Source organism: Felis catus, chromosome D4, assembly GCF_018350175.1.
Source record: "Felis catus isolate Fca126 chromosome D4, F.catus_Fca126_mat1.0, whole genome shotgun sequence".
NCBI classification, from domain to species: domain Eukaryota; kingdom Metazoa; phylum Chordata; class Mammalia; order Carnivora; family Felidae; genus Felis; species Felis catus.
In genome coordinates, this window is record NC_058380.1 from 56,666,228 (window position 1) to 56,686,355 (window position 20,128).

A 20,128-nucleotide genomic window follows, 5' to 3' on the forward strand; every position below is an offset into this window, starting at 1 on the left:
AAACTAGCGTAGCCCCTCTGGAAAACAGTATGGAGTTTCCTCAAAAAGTTAAAAATAGAACTACCTTACAACCCAGCAATTGTACTACTATTTACCCAAATACAAACACACACACACACACACACACACTCACACTGGAATATTAGTCATAAAAAGATGAAATCTTGCCAATTTGCAATGACATCGATGGAGCTACAGAGTATTTTCCTACACTAAATAAGTCAGAGAAAGACAAATACCAGTGATTTCACTCATGTGTGGAATTAAACAAATGGGCAAAAGGGAAAAAAAGAGAGAGGCAAACCAAAATGGCAAACTGTGATGAGCACTGGGTGTTGTATGGAAGTGTTGAATCACTATATTGTTCACCTGAAACTAATATTATACTGTATGTTAAATGGAATTTAAATTAAAAAATAAATGTCTGTGTGGTCAGATTGTTTGATAGCATTGTTGATGTCTTCTGTATCCTTGCTAACTTTCTGTCTCCCTATTACAGAGAGGAGTGCTGATGTCTCCAGCTATACACGTGCATTTGTCTCTCTTTTCAGTTCTATCAGTTTTTGCCTCATGTATTCTGGAGCTCTGTTGTTAGCTGCATATACATTTAAAATTGTTACATCTTCTTTGGTAATTGACCCATCAATCACTATATAATTTTCCTCTTTACTGCTATTAATTTTCCTCATTCTGAGGTCTACTTTTCTGATATTAAAGAACTATCTGGCTTTTTTCTGGTTAGTGTTTCCATTGTATATGTTTTTCAACGTGTGTGTGTGTGTGTGTGTGTGTGTGTGTGACTCCATATATGAATAGTTATATTTAAAGTAGGTTTCTTGAAAGCAGCATATAGTTCTATAGCTTGGTCTTTTTAAAATTCAATCTGAGAATTTCTGTGTTTTAATTTGCATTCATAGACCATTCACATTTACTACGATAACTGAAATGGTTGGATTTAGGTGTACTACTATATTATTTTTCTGTTTGTCTTCTATATTTTTTTACTCCTTTTTTCCTCTGGCCTAGCCTCTTTTGGAATTTTTGCATATGTATTAGTATTCTGTTTTAATTTATCTATATAATATATTTATTGGGGTTTTTAGCTATATAGCTTTGCATTATTTTTTAGTGGTTGCTCCAGTGACGATAATACACATACCTAGTACTCACAGCCTATTTCAATTTAATATTTTATCACTTCAAGTGAAACACAGAAGCCTTAACAACCACAAAGGTCCCTTATCCTCTCCCTTTATAAAAGCTGTCTTATGTATTACATATAAATACAATGTTATAATTGTTGCTTTCAACATTTTTACATATTTTGATAGAAATTGAAAAGTAGCCTATTTACCCTGATATATACTCTTTCTGTTATTCTTGATTAATACATGAAGTTCGAAGTTTCTTCCTGGGATCATGTCCTTTCAGTTCTTTAGGAGCTTCTTTCAGCATTTCTTTAAGAGCAGGTCTGCTGGCAACAAATTCCCTTAGTTTTCTTTCATATAAAAATGTTTCTAGTTCATCTTCATTGGATTTCAAGTTTTTTTTTTTTTTTTTTAATATGGAACGCTTCACGAATTTGCGTGTCATCCTTGCGCAGGGGCCATGCTAATCTTCTCTGTATCGTTCCAATTTTAGTATATGTGCTGCCGAAGCGAGCACTGGATTTCAAGTTTTATTTAAACTTTAGTTAGTTGGAGCTCCTGGGTGGCTCAGTCGGTTAAGCGGCTGACTTCGGCTCAGGTCATGATTTCGCGGTCTGTGAGTTCGAGCCCCACATCGGGCTTTGTGCTGACAGCTCAGAGCCTGGAGCCTGTTTCAGATTCTGTGTCTCCCTCTCTCTCTGACCCTCCCCTGTTCATGCTCTGTCTCTCTCTGTCTCAAAAATAAATAAACGTTAAAAGAAAATTTTAAAAAATAAACGTTAGTTAACATATATGGTAAAATTGGTTTCAGGTGTAGAATTTAGTGATTCATCACTTACATATAACACGTAGTGCTCATCAAAACAAGTACCCTCCTTTATACCCATCACCCATTTAGCTCACCCCCCACACACCTTCCACCATCAACCCTCAGTTTTTTCTCTATAGTTAAGAGTCTTTTATGGTTTGCTTCCATCTCTTTTTTTCTTCCATGTTCATCTGTTTTATATCTTAAATTCCACATATGTGAAATCATATGGTATTTGTCTTTCTCTGACTTATTTCACTTAGCATAATACACTCCAGCTCGATCCATGTCATTATATATGGCAAAATTCCATTCTTTTTTATGGCTAAAACTCCATTGTGTAAAAATACATCTTGTTTATCCATTCATCAGTCAGTGAACATTTGGGCCCTTTCCATAGTTCGGCTAAGGTTGATAATGATGGGTGTATGTGCCCCTTCAAATCAGTACTGTTGTATCGTTTGGAAAATACCTATCAGTGGAATTGCTGGGTCGTAGGGTAGTTCTATTTTTAACTTTTTGAGGAACCTCCACTCTGATTTTCGAGAGTAGCTGCATCAGTTTGCATTCCCACCAACAATATAAGAGGGTTCCCCTTTCTCTGCATCCTTGCCAACATCTGTTGTTTCCTGTATTGTTAATTTTAGCCATTCTGACAGCTGTGAGGTGGTATCTCATTGTGGTTTTGATTTGTATTTCCCTGATGATGAGTGACACTGAGCATCTTTTCATGTGTCTGTTGGCCATCTGGATGTCTTCCATGGAAAATGTCTGTTCATGCTTCTGTCCACTTCTTACCTGGATTATTTATTTTTGGGATACTGAGTTTGATAAATTCCTTTTAGATTTTGGCTACTATCGCTTTACAGATACGTCATTAAACAAGAGATTAGCTAATTGAATCCAACAGTACATTGAAAGAAATATTCATAGAGGTTCTCGAGGAAGATGGCAGCGTAGGAGGACGCTGGGCTCACCTCATCCTGCTGATCACTTAGATCGCACCCACATCTGCCTAAATAACCCAGAAAAACGACGGAAGACTAGCAGAATGGACTCTCCGGAGACAAGTGTAGACAAGAGGCCCACAGAAGAGGTAGGAAGGGCGGAGAGGCGGTGCGCGCTACACGGACTGGCGGGAGGGAGCCGGGGCCGTGGAGGGGCAGCTCGCCCGGCAAGGCAGAGCCCCCAAGTCTGGCTTGCAAAAGCGGAGGGGCCGGACTCCGTGAGTTCTGACAGCCAGTGGGACTTAACATCTGGAATGTTAAAAGTCAATAGCTCTGCTCGGAGAGCGGGAGGGCGAGAGGACACCGGGAGGGAGAGTTGTTGAGCCCCAGAAGACAGAGCTCAGCTCGGCAAGGGAACAAAGGCGCTGGCAAGCGCCATCTCCCTCTCCCATCCCCCAGCCGAAATTCCAAAGGGAACCAGTTCCCGTCACTGAACTTGCTTGCACCACGCAAACGCCCAACACTGTGCTTGTATGGATCCATCCCTCTGACAGATCTGCCTCCCGGTGCTGCAGGGCCCCTCCCACAGGGGACCACCGAGGGCAAAGTGAACTAAGCCTGCATCTCGCGTCCCTGTGCACCTTGCGGATCCACCCTGGCTAATATGCCAGATCCCATCGAAGCAGCACCACAAGCCTGGCAGTGTGCAAGTATCCCAGACAGGGGCCACACCACTCCACAGTGAGCCCTGCCCCTGGGAGAGGGGAAGATAAGGTACACACCAGTCTGACTGTGGCCCCAGCAGTGGGCTGGGGACAGACATCAAGTCTGACTGTGGCCCTGCCCACCAACACAAGTTACTCCAGACAGCACAGGGGAAGTGCCCTGCAGTTCCGCCACTCCAGGGACTATCCAAAATGACAAAATGGAAGAATTCTCCTCAAAAGAAACTCCAGGAAGTAGCAAGAGCTAATGAATTGATCAAAAACGATTTAAGCAATATAACAGAACATGAATTTAAAATAATAGTCATAAAAATAATCGCTGGGCTTGAAAATAGTATAGAGGACAGCAGAGAATCTACTGCTGCAGAGATCAAGGGACTAAGAAACAGTCATGAGGAGCTAAAAAATGCTATAAATGGGGTGCAAAATAAAATGGAGGCGACCACAGCTCGGATTGAAGAGGCAGAGGAGAGAACAGGTGAATTAGAAGATAAAATTATGGAAAAAGAGGAAGCTGAGAAAAAGAGAGATAAAAAAAAATCCAGGAGTATGAGGGGAGAATTGGAGAACTAAGTGATGCAATCAAACAGAACAATATCCGTATCATAGGAATTCCAGAAGAAGAAGAGAGAGAAAGGGGCTGAAGGTATACTTGAACAAATCATAGCTGAGAACTTCCCTGATCTGGGGAAGGAAAAAGGCATTGAAATCCAAGAGGCACAGAGAACTCCCTTCAGACGTAACTTGAATCGATCTTCTGCACGACATATCATAGTGAAACTGGCAAAATACAAGGATAAAGAGAAAATTCTGAAAGCAGCTAGGGGTAAACACGCTCTAACTTACAAAGGTAGACCCATAAGACTAGTGGCAGACCTATCTACTGAAACTTGGCAGGCCAGAAAGGAATGGCAGGAAATCTTCAATGTGAGGAACAGAAAAACTATGCAGCTGAGAATCCTTTATCCAGCATGTCTGTAGTTCAGAATAGAAGGAGAGATAAAGGTTTTCCCAAACAAACAAAAACTGAAGGAATTCATCACCACTAAACCAGCCCTACAGGAGATCCTAAGGGGGATTCTGTGAGTGAAATGTTGCAAGGACCACAAAGTACCAGAGACATCACTACAAGCATGAAACCTACAGACATCACAATGACTCTAAGCCCATATCTTTCAATAGTAACACTGAATGTAAATGGACTAAATGCGCCAACCAAAAGACATAGGGTATCAGAATGGATAAAAAACAAGGCCCATCTATTTTCTGTCTACAAGAGACTCATTTTGGACCTGAGGACACCTTCAGATTTAAAGTGAGGGGGTGGAGAATTATCTGTCATGCCACTGGAAGTCAAAAGAAAGCTGGAGTAGCCATACTTATATCAGACAAACCAGACTTTAAATTAGAGGCTGTAACAAGAGATAAAGAAGCGCGTTATTAATAATTAACAGGGTCTCTCCATCAGGAAGAGGTAACAATTATAAATGTCTATGCGCCAAATACGGGAGCCCCCAAATATATAAAACAATCACAAATATAAGCAACCTTATTGATAAGAATGTGGTAATTGCAGGGGACTTTAACACTCCACTTTCAGAAATGGATAGATCATCTAGACACACGGTCAATAAAGAAACAAGGGCCCTGAATGATCCATTGGTCAGATGGACTTGACAGATATATTTAGAACTCTGCATCCCAAAGCAACAGAATATACTTTCTTCTCGAGTGCACATGGAACATTCTCCAAGATAGATCACATACTGGGTCACAAAACAGCCCTTCATAAGTATACAAGAATTGAGATCATACCATGCATACTTTCAGACCACAATGCTATGAAGCTTGAAATCAACCACAGGAGAAAGTCTGGAAAACCTCCAAAAGCATGGAGGTTAAAGAACACCCTACTAAAGAATGAGTGGGTCAACCAGGCAATTAGAGAAGAAACTAAAAAATATATGGAAACAAACGAAAATGAAAATACAACAATCCAAACGCTTTGGGATGCAGCGAAGGCAGTCCTGAGAGGAAAATACATTGCAATCCAGGCCTATCTCAAGAAACAAGAAAAATCCCAAATACAAAATCTAACAGCACACCTAAAGGAAATAGAAGCAGAACAGCAAAGGCAGCCTAAACCCAGCAGAAGAAGAGAAATAATAAAGATCAGAGCAGAAATAAACAATATAGAATCTAAAAAAACTGTAGAGCAGATCAACGAAACCAAGAGTTGGTTTTTTGAAAAAATAAACAAAATTGACAAACCTCTAGCCAGGCTTCTCAAAAAGAAAAGGGAGATGACCCAAATAGATAAAATCATGAATTAAAATGGAATTATTACAACCAATCCCTCAGAGATACAAACCATTATCAGGGAATACTATGAAAAATTATATGCCAACAAATTGGACAACCTGGAAGAAATGGACAAATTCCTAAACACTCACACTCTTCCAAAACTCAATCAGGAGGAAATAGAAAGCTTGAACAGACCCATGACCAGCGAAGAAATTGAATCGGTTATCAAAAATCTCCCAACAAATAAGAGTCCAGGACCAGATGGCTTCCCAGGGGAGTTCTACCAGACGTTTAAAGCAGAGATAATACCTATCCTTCTCAAGCTATTCCAAGAAATAGAAAGGGAAGGAAAACTTCCAGACTCATTCTATGAAGCCAGTATTACTTTGATTCCTAAACCAGACAGAGACCCAGTAAAAAAAGAGAACTACAGGCCAATATCCCTGATGAATATGGATGCAAAAATTCTCAATAAGATACAACCAAATCGAATTCAACAGCATATAAAAAGAATTACTCACCATGATCAAGTGGGATTCATTCCTAGGATGCAGGACTGGTTCAACATTCGCAAATCAATCAATGTGATACATCACATTAATAAAAAAAAAGAACCATATGATCCTGTCAATCGATGCAGAAAAGGCCTTTGACAGAATCCAGCACCCTTTCTTAATAAAAACCCTCGAGAAAGTCGGGATAGAAGGAACATACTTAAAGATCATAAATGCCATTTATGAAAAGCCCACAGCTAACATGATCCTCAATGGGGAAAAACTGAGAGCTTTCTCCCTGAGATCAGGAACACAACAGGGATGCCCACTCTCACCACTGTTGTTTAACATAGTTTTGGAAGTTCTAGCATCTGCAATCAGACAACAAAAGGAAATCAAAGGCATCCAAATGGCAAAGATGAAGTCAAGCTTTCACTTTTTGCAGATGACATGATATTATACATGGAAAATCCGATAGACTCCACAAAAGTCTGCTACAACTGATACATGAATTCAGCAAAGTTGCAGGATACAAAATCAAGGTACAGAAATCAGTTGCATTCTAATACACTAACAATGAAGCAACAGAAAGACAAATAAAGAAACTGATCCCATTCACAATTGCACCAAGAAGCATAAAATACCTAGGGATAAATCTAACCAAAGATGTAAAAGATCTGTATGCTGAAAACTATAGAAAGCTTATGAAGGTAATTGAAGAAGATATAAAGAAATGGAAAGACATTCCCTGCTCATGGATTGGAAGAATAAATATTGTCAAAATGTCAATACTACCCAAAGCTATCTACACATTCAATGCAATCCCAATCAAAATTGCATCAGCATTCTTCTCAAAACTAGAACAAGCAATCCTAAAATTCATATGGAACTACAAAAGGCCCCGAATAGCCAAAGTAATTTTGAAGAAGAAGACCAAAGCAGGAGGCATCACAATCCCAGACTTTAGCCTCTACTACAAAGCTGTAATCATCAAGACAGCATGGTATTGGCACAAAAACAGACACATAGAACAATGGAATAGAATAGAAACCCCAGAACTAGACCCACAAACCTATGGCCCACTCATCTTTGACAAAGCAGGAAAGAACATCCAATGGAAAAAAAACAGTCTCTTTAACAAATGGTGCTGGGATAACTGGGCAGCAACATGCAGAAGGTTGAAACTAGACCACTTTCTCACACCATTCACAAAAATAAACTCAAAATGGATAAAGGACCTGAATGTGAGACAGGAAACCATCAAAACCCTAGAGGAGAAAGCAGGAAAAGACCTCTCTGACCTCAGCTGTAGCAATCTCTTACTCGACACATCCCCAAAGGCAAGGGAATTAAAAGCAAAAGTGAATTACTGGGACCTTATGAAGATAAAAGCTTCTGCACAGCAAAGGAAACAACCAACAAAACTAAAAGGCAACCAACGGAATGGGAAAAGATATTTGCAAATGACCTATCGGACAAAGGGCTAGTATCCAAAATCTATAAAGAGCTCACCAAACTCCACACCCGAAAAACAACCCAGCGAAGAAATGGGCAGAAAACATGAATAGACACTTCTCTCAAGAAGACATCCGGATGGCCAACAGGCACATGAAAAGATGTTCAACGTCGCGCCTTATCAGGGAAATACAAACCAAAAGCACACTCAGATATCACCTCACGCCAGTCAGAGTGGCCAAAATGAACAAATCAGGAGACTACAGACGCTGGAGAGGATGTGGAGAAATGGGAACCCTCTTGCACTGTTGGTGGGAATGCAAATTGGTGCAGCCGCTCTGGAAAGCAGTGTGGAGGTTCCTCAGAAAATTAATAATAGACCTACCCGGGGTGCCTGGGTGGCGCAGTCGGTTAAGCGTCCGACTTCAGCCAGGTCACGATCTCGCGGTCCATGAGTTCGAGCCCCGCGTCGGGCTCTGGGCTGATGGCTCGGAGCCTGGAGCCTGTTTCCGACTCTGTGTCTCCCTCTCTCTCTGCCCCTCCCCGTTCATGCGCTTTCTCTCTCTGTCCCAAAAATAAATAAACATTGAAAAAAAATTTTATATAAAGATAATTGAATTTGCAAAAAAAAAAAAAAAATTAGACCTACCCTATGACCCAGCAATAGCACTGCTAGGAATTTACCCAAGGGATACAGGAGTACTGATGCATAGGGGCACTTGTACGCCAATGTTTATAGCAGCACTCTCAACAATAGCCAAATTATGGAAAGAGCCTAAATGTCCATCAACTGATGAATGGATAAAGAAATTGTGGTTTACATACACAATGGAGGACTATGTAGCAATGAGAAAGAATGAAATATGGCCTTTTGTAGCAACATGGATGGAACTGGAGAGTGTGATGCTAAGTGAAATAAGCCATACAGAGAAAGACAGATACCATATGTTTTCACTCTTATGTGGATCCTGAGGAACTTAATAGAAACCCATGGGGGAGGGGAAGGAAAAAAAAAAAAAAAGGAGGTTAGAGTGGGAGAGAGCCAAAGCATAAGAGACTCTTAAACTGAGAAGAAACTAAGGGTTGACAAAATCCAGCACCCTTTCTTAATAAAAACCCTTGAGAAGTTCGGGATAGAAAGAACATTCTTAAATATAATAAAAGCCATTTATGAAAAGCCCACAGCTAACACCATTCTCAATGGGGAAAAACTGAGAGCTTTCTCCCTGAGATCAGGAACACGACAGGGATGTCCACTCTCACCACTGTTGTTTAACATAGTGTTGGAAGTTCTAGCATCTGCAATCAGACAACAAAAGGAAATCAAAGGCATCCAAATGGCAAAGATGAAGTCAAGCTTTCACTTTTTGCAGATGACATGATATTATACATGGAAAATCCGATAGACTCCACAAAAGTCTGCTACAACTGATACATGAATTCAGCAAAGTTGCAGGATACAAAATCAAGGTACAGAAATCAGTTGCATTCTAATACACTAACAATGAAGCAACAGAAAGACAAATAAAGAAACTGATCCCATTCACAATTGCACCAAGAAGCATAAAATACCTAGGAATAAATCTAACCAAAGATGTAAAAGATCTGTATGCTGAAAACTATAGAAAGCTTATGAAGGTAATTGAAGAAGATATAAAGAAATGGAAAGACATTCCCTGCTCATGGATTGGAAGAATAAATATTGTCAAAATGTCAATACTACCCAAAGCTATCTACACATTCAATGCAATCCCAATCAAAATTGCATCAGCATTCTTCTCAAAACTAGAACAAGCAATCCTAAAATTCATATGGAACCACAAATGGCCCCGAATAGCCAAAATAATTTTGAAGAAGAAGACCCAAGCAGGAGGCATCACAATCCCAGACTTTAGCCTCTACTACAAAGCTGTAATCATCAAGACAGCATGGTATTGGCACAAAAACAGACACATAGACCAATGGAATGGAATAGAAACCCCAGAACTGGGGTTTTGTCAAATGCCTTTCTGCATCGATTGACAGGATCATAAGGTTCTTATCTTTTCTTTTATTAATGTGATGTATCATGTTGATTGATTTGCAAATGTTGAACCAGCCCTGCATCCCAGGAATGAATCCCACTTGATCATGGTGAGTAATTCTTATTATATGCTGTTGAATTCGATTTGGTTGTATCTTATTGAGAATTTTTGCATCCATATTCATCAGGGATATTGGCCTGTAGTTCTCTTTTTTTTGCTGGGTCTCTGTCTGGTTTAGGAATCAAAGTAATACTGGCTTCATAGAATGAGTCTGGAAGTTTTCCTTCCCTTTCTACTTCTTGGAATAGCTTGAGAAAGATAGGTATTATCTCTGCTTTAAACGTCTGGTAGAACTCCCCTGGGAAGCCATCTGGTCCTGGACTCTTATTTGTTGGGAGATTTTTGATAACCGATTCAATTTCTTCGCTGGTCATGGGTCTGTTCAAGCTTTCTATTTCCTCCTGATTGAGTTTTGGAAGAGTGTGGGTGTTTAGGAATTTGTCCATAATCCAGGTTGTCCAGTTTGTTGGCATATAATTTTTCATAGTATTCCCTGATAATGGTTTGTATCTCTGAGGGATTGGTTGTAATAATTCCATTTTCATTCACGATTTTTTCTACTTGGGTCATCTCCCTTTTCTTTTTGAGAAGCCTGGCTAGAGGTTTGTCAATTTTGTTTATTTTTTCAAAAAACCAACTCTTGGTTTCGTTGATCTGCTCTACAGTTTTTTTTAGATTCTATATTGTTTATTTCTGCTCTGATCTTTATTATTTCTCTTCTTCTGCTGGGTTTGGGGTGTCTTTGCTGTTCTGCTTCTATTTCCTTTAGGTGTGCTGTCAGATTTTGTATTTGGGATTTTTCTTGTTTCTTGAGATAGGCCTGGATTGCAATGTATTTTCCTCTCAGGACTGCCTTCGCTGCATCCCAAAGCGTTTGGATTGTTGTATTTTCATTTTCGTTTGTTTCCATATATTTTTTAGTTTCTTCTCTAATTGCCTGGTTGACCCACTCATTCTTTAGTAGGGTGTTCTTTAACCTCCATGCTTTTGGAGGTTTTCCAGACTTTCTCCTGTGGTTGATTTCAAGCTTCATAGCATTGTGGTCTGAAAGTATGCATGGTATGATCTCAATTCTTGTATACTTATGAAGGGCTGTTTTGTGACCCAGTATGTGATCTATCTTGGAGAATGTTCCATGTGCACTCGAGAAGAAAGTATATTCTGTTGCTTTGGGATGCAGAGTTCTAAATATATCTGTCAAGTCCATCTGACCAATGGATCATTCAGGGCCCTTGTTTCTTTATTGACCATGTGTCTAGATGATCTATCCATTTCTGTAAGTGGAGTGTTAAAGTCCCCTGCAATTACCACATTCTTATCAATAAGGTTGCTTATATTTGTGATTGTTTTATATATTTGGGGTTTCCATATTCGGCGCATAGACATTTATAATTGTTACCTCTTCCTGATGGATAGACCCTGTAATTATTATATAATGCCTTTGTTCATCTCTTGTTACACCCTTTAATTTAAAGTCTAGTTTGCCTGATATAAGTATGGCTACTCCAGCTTTTTTTTGACTTCCAGTGGCATGATAAATAGTTCTCCATCCCTCACTCTCAATCTGAAGGTGTCCTCAGGTCCAAAATGAGTCTCTTGTACACAGCAAATAGATGGGTCTTGTTTTTTTTTATCCATTCTGATATCCTATGTCTTTTGGTTGGCACATTTAGTCCATTTACATTCAGTGTTACTACTGAAAGATATGGGCTTAGAGTCATTGTGATGTCTGTATGTTTTATACTTGTAGTGATGTCTCTGGTACTTTGTCTCACAGGATCCCCCTTAGTATCTCTTGTAGGGCTGGTTTAGTGGTGACGAATTCCTTCAGTTTTTGTTTGTTTGGGAAGACCTTTATCTCTCCTTGTATTCTTTTTTTAAAAAAATTTTTTTCAACGTTTATTTATTTTTGGGACAGAGAGAGACAGAGCATGAACGGGAGAGGGGCAGACAGAGAGGGAGACACAGAATCGGAAACAGTCTCCAGGCTCTGAGCCATCAGCCCAGAGCCTGACACAGGGCTCGAACTCACGGACCGCGAGATCGTGACCTGGCTGAAGTCGGACGCTTAACCGACTGCGCCACCCAGGCGCCCCTCTCCTTGTATTCTTAATGACAGACATGCTGGATAAAAGATTCTCGGCTGCATATTTTTCCTGTTCCTCACATTGAAGATTTCCTGCCATTCCTTTCTGGCCTGCCAACTTTCAGAAGAGAGATCGGTCACGAGTCTTCTCGGTCTCCCTTTATATGTTAGAGCACGTTTATCCCTCGCTGCTTTCAGAATTTTCTCTTTATCCTTGTATTTTGCCAGTTTCACTATGATATGTTGTGCAGAAGATCGATTCAAGTTACGTCTGAAGGGAGTTCTCTGTGCCTCTTGGATTTCAATGCCTTTTTCCTTCCCCAGTTCAGGGAAGTTCTCAGCTATTATTTCTTCAAGTACACCTTCAGTACCTTTCCCTCTTTCTTCCTCCTCTGGGATACCAATTATGCGTATATTATTTCTCTTGAATGCATCACTAAGTTCTCTAATTTTCCCCTCATACCCCTGGATTTTTTTTATCTCTCTTTTTCTGAGCTTTTTCTTTTTCCATAATTTTATCTTCTAGTTCACCTATTTTCTCCTCTTCCTCTTCAATCTGCGCCGTGGTCGTTTCCATTTTATTTTGCAGCTCGTTTATCGCATTTTTTAGCTCCTCCTGACTATTCCTTAGTCCCTTGATCTCTGTAGCAATAGATTCTCTGCTGTTCTCTATACTGTTTTCAAGCCCAGCGATTAATGTTATGACTATTATTCTAAATTCACTTTCTGTTATATTGTTTAAATCCTTTTTGATAAGTTCATTAGCTGTTGTTATCCTGGAGATTCTTTTGAGGGGAATTCTTCCGTTTAGTCATTTTGGATAGTTCCTGGAGTGGTGCAGAACTGCAGGGCACTTCCCCTGTGCTGTCTTGAATAACTCGCATTGGTGGGTGGGGCCGCCGTCAGACCTGATGTCTGCCCCCACCCCACCTCTGTGGCCACAGTCAGATTGGTGTGTGCCTTCTTTTTCCCTCTCCTAGGGGCGGCATTCACTGTGGGGTGGCGTGGCCCATCTGGGCTACTTGCTCACTGCCAGGCTTGTGGTGCTGGGGATCTGGGGTATTAGCTGGGATAGATAGGCAAGGTGCACGGGGGCGGGAGGGGCAGGCTCAGCTCGCTTCTCCATCAGGGATCCGCTTTGGGAGGGGTCGTGTGGCAGCGGGAGGGAGTCAGGCCCGCTACCAGAGGTGTGGGTCCACAGAAGCACAGTGTTGGGTATTTGCGCAGTGCCAGCAAGTTCCCTGGCAGGGACCGGTTCCCTTTGGGATTTTGGCTGGGGAATGGGCAAGGGAGATGGCAGTGGTGAGCGCCTTTATTCCCCGCCGAACTGAGGTCTGTCGTCTGGGGGCTCAGCAACTCTCCCTCCCGTTGTCTTCCAGCCTTTCCACTCTCCGAGCAGAACTGTCAACTTATACCCTTCCAGATGTTAAGTCCCGCTTGCTGTCGGAACACACTCCGTCCAGCCCCTCTGCTTTTGCAAGCCAGACTCGGGGTCTCTGCTTGGCCGGCGGGCCGGCCCTCCGCCCCGGCTCCCTCCCACAAGTCCGCGTAGTGCGCACCGCCTTGCCGCCCTTCCTACCCTCTTCCGTGGGCCTCTCGTCTGCGCTTGGCTCTGGAGACTCCATTCTGCTAGTCTTCTGGCGGTTTTCTGGGTTATTTAGGCAGGTGTAGGTGGAATCTAAGTGATCAGCAGGACGCGGTGAGCCCAGCATCCTCCTACGCCACCATCTCTAAAATGTTTGCATTTTAAAATACTACCCAATCAATACTATTGTTAAAATACTACCCAAAGCTATCTACACATTCAATGCAATTCCAATCAAAATTGCACTGGCATTCTTCTCAAAGCTAGAACAAGCAATCCTAAAATTTGTATGGAACCACAAAAGGCCCCGAATAGCCAAAGTAATTTTGAAGAAGAAGACCAAAGCAGGAGGCATCACAATCCCAGACTTTAGCCTCTACTACAAAGCTGTAATCATCAAGACAGCATGGTATTGGCACAAAAACAGACATATAGACCAATGGAATAGAATAGAAACCCCAGAACTAGATCCACAAAAGTATGGCCAACTAATCTTTGACAAAGCAGGAAAGAATATCCAATGGGCAAAAGACAGTCTCTTTAACAAATGGTGCTGGGAGAACTGGACAGAAACATGCAGGAGGATGAAACTAGACCACTTTCTCACACCATTCACAAAAATAAACTCAAAATGGATAAAAGACCTGAATGTGAGACAGGAAACCATCAAAACCCTAGAGAAGAAAGCAGGAAAAGACCTCTCTGACCTCAGCTGTAGCAATTTCTTACTTGACACATCCCCAAAGGCAAGGGAATTAAAAGCAAAAATGAACTATTGGGACCTCATGAAGGTAAAACCTTCTCCCCTGCAAAGGAAACAACCAACAAAACTAAAAGGCAACCGACGGAATGGGAAAAGATATTTGCAAATGACATATCGGACAAAGGGCTAGTATCCAGAATCTATAAAGAACTCACCAAATTCCACATCCAAAAAACGAATAGTCCAGTGAAGAAATGAGCAGGAAACATGAATAGACACTTCTCTCAAGAAGACATCCAGATGGCCAACAGGCACATGAAAAGATGCTCAACGTTGCTCCTCATCAGGGAAATACAAACCAAAAGCACACTCAGATATCACCTCACGCCAGTCAGAGTGGCCAAAATGAACAAATCAGGAGACTATAGATGCTGGAGAGGATGTGGAGAAATGGGAAACCTCTTGCACTGTTGGTGGGAATGCAAATTGGTGCAGCCGCTCTGGAAAACAGTGTGGAGATTCCTCAAAAAATTAAAAATAGACCTACCCTATGACCCAGCAATAGCACTGCTAGGAATTTACCCAAGGGATACAGGAGTGCTGATGCATAGGGGCACTTGTATGCCAATGTTTATAGCAGCACTCTCAACAATAGCCAAATTATGGAAAGAGCCTAAATGTCCATCAACTGATGAATGAATAAAGAAATTGTGGTTTATATACACAATGGAATACTACTTGGCAATGAGAAAGAATGAAATATGGCTTTTTGTAGCAATGTGGGTGGAAATGGAGAAAGACAGATACCATATGTTTTCACTCTTATGTGGATCCTGAGAAACTTAACAGAAACCCATGCGGGAGGGGGAAGGAAAAAAAAGTTGGAGAGGGAGGGAGCCAAACCATAAGAGACTCTTAAAAACTGAGAACTGAGGGTTGATGGGGGTTGGGAGGGAGGGTAGGATGGGTGATGGGCACTGAGGAGGGCACCTGTTGGGATGAGCACTGGGTGTTGTATGGAAACCAATTTGACAATAAATTCATATTTATAAATAAATAAATAAATAATTAAATAAATAAGTAAATGGAACTCTTTGAGAGTGAAAGGAGAGAGACCTTTAAAATAGGGAACAAACTGAGGGTTGATGGAGGGAGGTGGGTGGGGGATGGGCTAATGGGTGATGGATATCAAGGAAGGCACTTGTTATAATGAGCACGGGGTGTTGTATGTAATTGATGAATCACTGAATTCTACTCCTGAAACCAGTATTTCACTGTATTTAACTAACTAGAATTTACTCTTTTCATTTATTTTATTTTATTTTTAAATATATGAAATTTATTGTCAAATTGGTTTCCATACAACACCCAGTGCTCATCCCAACAGGTGCCCTCCTCAGTGCCCATCACCCATCCTCCCCTCCCTCCCATCCCCCATCAGCCCTCAGTTTGTTCTGTTTTTAAGAGTCTCTTATGCTTTGGCCCTCTCCCACTCTAACCTTTTTTTTTAACTAACTAGAATTTAAATAAAAATTTGGAAAAATATATAAAATGCATCTTTAAAATTAAAAAAAGGACTCTGTGAGTGGAAAACAAAAACCATAAGTAAGAGTAATAAAAATAGGAGGCACACAAGCAAAAAAAAAGTATATTTGTAAAAAATTTATCAAGAGAAGCATAAAATAAGAGGATATAAAGTAGACCAAATAATCTGAAACATGGAGCGGAGAGAAGTAAAGAATAAGTTCTAAATTAAGTGACCATCAACTTAGAAAAGACACCTATATGCAGAATTTGTTACGTATAAACTGAATGGTAACCACAAATCAAAAAACAGTAATAGACATGCAAAAAATAAAGAGTAAGGAACCCAAATATATCACTAAAGAAAACCAGCAGACCATGAAAGACAGAAGGAGAACAAAGGATCTGAAAAAAATTACAAAAACCACCACCAAACAGGTAACAAAATGGCAAGAAATACATTTCAATCAATAATTACTTTGAATGTAAGTGGAATAAATGCTCCAGTTAAAAAACATAGGTGACAGAGTGGATGAAAACACAAGACCCATCTATATGATGCTTACAAGAGACTCATTTAGACTTAAAGACACCTGCAGATTGAAAGTGAGAAGAGAGAGAAACATCGTCATACAAACTGATGTCAAAAAAGCTAAAACAGCAGTAATTATGTCAGACAAAATAGACTTTAAAACAAAGTCTGTAAAAAAAAAAAGACAAAGGAGGACACTGTATAATAATAAAGGGGACAATCCAACAAGAAGATATAACAACTGTAAATATTTATGAACCCAATATGGGGATACCCAAATACACAAAACAGTTAATAATAAACATAAAGGAACTAATTGCCTGCAATACAGTAATAGTAGGGGACTTTAACACCCCACTTACATCAATGGACAGATCATTTAAACAAAATCAACAAGGAAACAGTGGCTTTTAATGACACACTGGATCAGATGTATTTAACACATATAGTTGGAATATTCCATCCTAAAGCAGCAGAATACACATTCTTTTCAAGTGCACACTGAACATTTGCCAGAATAGATCACATGTTAGGCCACAAAACAAGTCTCAACAAATTCAAAAAAAGATCGAAGTCATACCATGCATCTTTTCTGACTACAATGCTATGAAACTAGAAGTCAACAAGAAAAAGTATGAAAAGAGCACAAATAGATGGAGATTAAATAACATGCTACTAAACAATGAATGGGTTAACCAAGAAATCAAAGAAGAAATGAAAAATTACGTGGAAGAAATGAAAAGGAAAACACAACGGTCCAAAACCTTTGGGATGCAACAAAAATAGTTCTAGGAGGGAAGTTTATAGCAATCCAGGCCTACTTCAAGCAAGAATAATCTCAAATAAACAACCTAACCTTCCACCTAAAGAAGCTAGAAAGAACAACAAACAAATCCCAGGGGTGCCTGGGTGGCTCAGTCGGTGGGGTGTCCAACTATGGCTCAGATCATGATCTCAAGGTTTGTAAGTTCAAGCCCCATGTTGGACTCTGTGCTGAAAGGTCAGAGCCTGGAGCCTGCTTCAGATTCTGTGTCTCCCTCTCTCTCTGCCCCTCTCCTGCTAATGCTCTGTCTCTCTCTGTCTCTCAAATATGAATAAACATTTAAAAAAATAAAATAAAAAAATACAAATCCCAAAAACAGCAGAAAGAAGGAAATAATAAAGAGTGGAGCAGAAATAAATGATACGGAAGCAAACAAACAAAAAACAATAGAAGAGATCAATGAAACCAGGAGCTAATTCTTTGAAAAGATCAACAGAGCTGATAAACCTCTAGCCAGACTCATAAAAAGAAGGAGGGAGGGAGAAAGAGAGAGAGAGGACTCAAGTAAACAAAATCATAAATGAAAGAGAAATAACAACACCACAGAAATACAAACAATTGTAAGAAAATTTTATGAAAAACTATATATTTCAGCAAATTAGACAATCTAGAAGAAATGGATAAATTCCTAGAAACATAACCTATCAAAAGTGAAGCAGAAAGAAATAGAAAATTTCAAAAAAGCAATTATCAGCAAGGAGACTGAATCAATAATCAAAAAAATTCCAATAGGGTACGAGGAGCCAAGATGGGGGAACAGCATGGAAGCTTTTTGTGTGGCTCACTTCCATGAAATACAGCCAGACCAACACTAAACCATCCTACACACCTAGAAAACTGATTGGAGGATTAATACAACAATCTGCACTACCTGAACCACAGAATTCAGCAGATATGCGGCAGGAGAGCTGAACTTGGGGAGGGAGAAGCCAGGGGCGGGCAGGGAGCCGCTTTTGCAGGCGGAGAGAGGACGGAGACTGGGGGGGGGGAAATATGAGAAAAGCACCCCTTCCCAAAAGCAGCTGGAGAGAAAATGGAAAATTGAAAACAGCCACAGGGACTAAACTAAAAAGGGAGAAAGGAGAGGGTTTAAATTCCATTAAGACTGTAAACAAGAGGAGTGCAAAGTCTACAACTCCGCAGCTCCATACCTGGAGGTGCTCTGGTAGGAAGGGCGAATCCCCAGGAATAGAGAGTGGGGCCTGGGAAGTTCTCGGGCCACACGGGGAAAAGCGGTTCCACTGCTGGAAGAACATTTGGTAGAGACGGTTGAAGCCACCTGGTACCAGCAGACCCCAGAAAACGGCCACATTTGGTGGTGCTGGAACAAGGTCATTGAGGGTGAAGCCTGGTGCCAGATGTGTGTTGTGATTTTCCATAATCTCTGAAAAGCTGCTGCTACACTATCTCGTGAACTTTTTCTGGGGCGGGCTGGCACCTGGCCGCAATCTTGGGGCACTGGCAGCAGCAGGGTTCAGCAAGCGTTCCTGGATGCAGCTGACATTCGGCCATTGCTCATTCAGCCATTGCTCAGTGAGACTCTCCCACAGAGGGGAGGAATGGATCAAAGCCACAGTCCTTCAGAAGTAAGGGGCCAGGGAAAATAGCCACATCTGAAACAAAACTTGGGAGAGAGGTACTGCCTAGGGCCTGGTCACGGAAAGTGAACAAGCAGGGAGCAGACGAGAGCTGAAGACAGAGGACGGTGCTCGACTGCTGATCTGGGAGAACAGAATTCCGATACTAGCGCCAGGGTAGCTGGGTGATGCCATTTTCACCGCTCCTGCGCATGCGTATACACAACTACGAGCCCTGTAACAATCCACCCTAGTAGGCTAGCAGCGCCATCTAGTGGAGAACGGAGTCATTACACTGAGCCCTGCCCAACTGGGCCAACCTCGCTCTTGAGGAACACAAGTCTCACCACCTACTTAGTTTATGGACTACAAAGCGCTACATAGTCTGACTTCTAGGGGAAAACAAAGTAATTTCAGTCCTATTTCAGTCTGTTAGCAGGTCCATCTATTCAATATTCTTTCTTTTTTTTCTCTTTTACATTTTTCTTGAATACAGAAAGAAAAAATTCATTTTTATTTTCAATTTTTATTAAAAATATTTTTCTTTAATTTTTTACTATATTTTTTGCTTTTGTGTAAACTTTTTTAAATTATTACTTCCATCATTTTATTTTAGTCTACTTCAGTGTATTCACCTTTTCAAACGATTTCCTTTTTTTCTTTTTTTTTCGTTTCTTTTCTTTTTCTTGAATGCAGAAAAACTTCATTTTTACTTTCAATTTCTATTAAAAATATTTTTCTTTACTTTCTTACTATATTTTTTCCTTTTATGTAAATTTTTTCGAATTCTATTTTACTTCCATCATTTTGTTTTAGTCTACTACAGTGTATTCACTTTTTCAAATTTTCAAATGATTTTTTTTCTTTTTCATTTCTTTTTCTTGAATACAGAAAGAGAAAAAAATCATTTTTATTATCTTATATTAAAAATATTTTTCCTTACTTTTTTCTACTATATTCTTTATTTTTGTGTAATATTTTTCAAATTCCATTTTACTCCCATCATCTCATTTTAGTCTCCTTCAGTGTATTCATTTTTTTTAATTCCCAAAAGATTTCCTTTTTTTCCCCTTTTTTTCTCTTCTGCCAAACCACTTTCAACACCCAGACCAAAACACACCTAGGATCTAGCATCATTTATCTGATTTTTTTTGTTTGTGTGTTTAATTTTTTAATTTTAATATTTTAAATTTTAAGTGTTTTTTATTTTAATATTTCTATCTCATTAATTCCTTTTCTCCCTTCAAAATGACAAAACAAAGGAATTCACCCCAAAAGAAAGAGCACGAAGAAACGACAGCCAGGGATTTACCCAACACAGATACTAGCAAGA

The 20,128-nt window shown here is 40.2% G+C and overlaps 1 non-coding gene across 1 annotated transcript; it reads right to left on the reverse strand.

The window, feature by feature from the left end:
• Positions 1–1,558: 1,558 nt before the first annotated feature.
• LOC123381809 lies at positions 1,559–1,665 on the reverse strand. The gene has a single exon (XR_006589258.1). It is a non-coding gene; the product is annotated as a U6 spliceosomal RNA (small nuclear RNA).
• Positions 1,666–20,128: the final 18,463 nt, after the last annotated feature.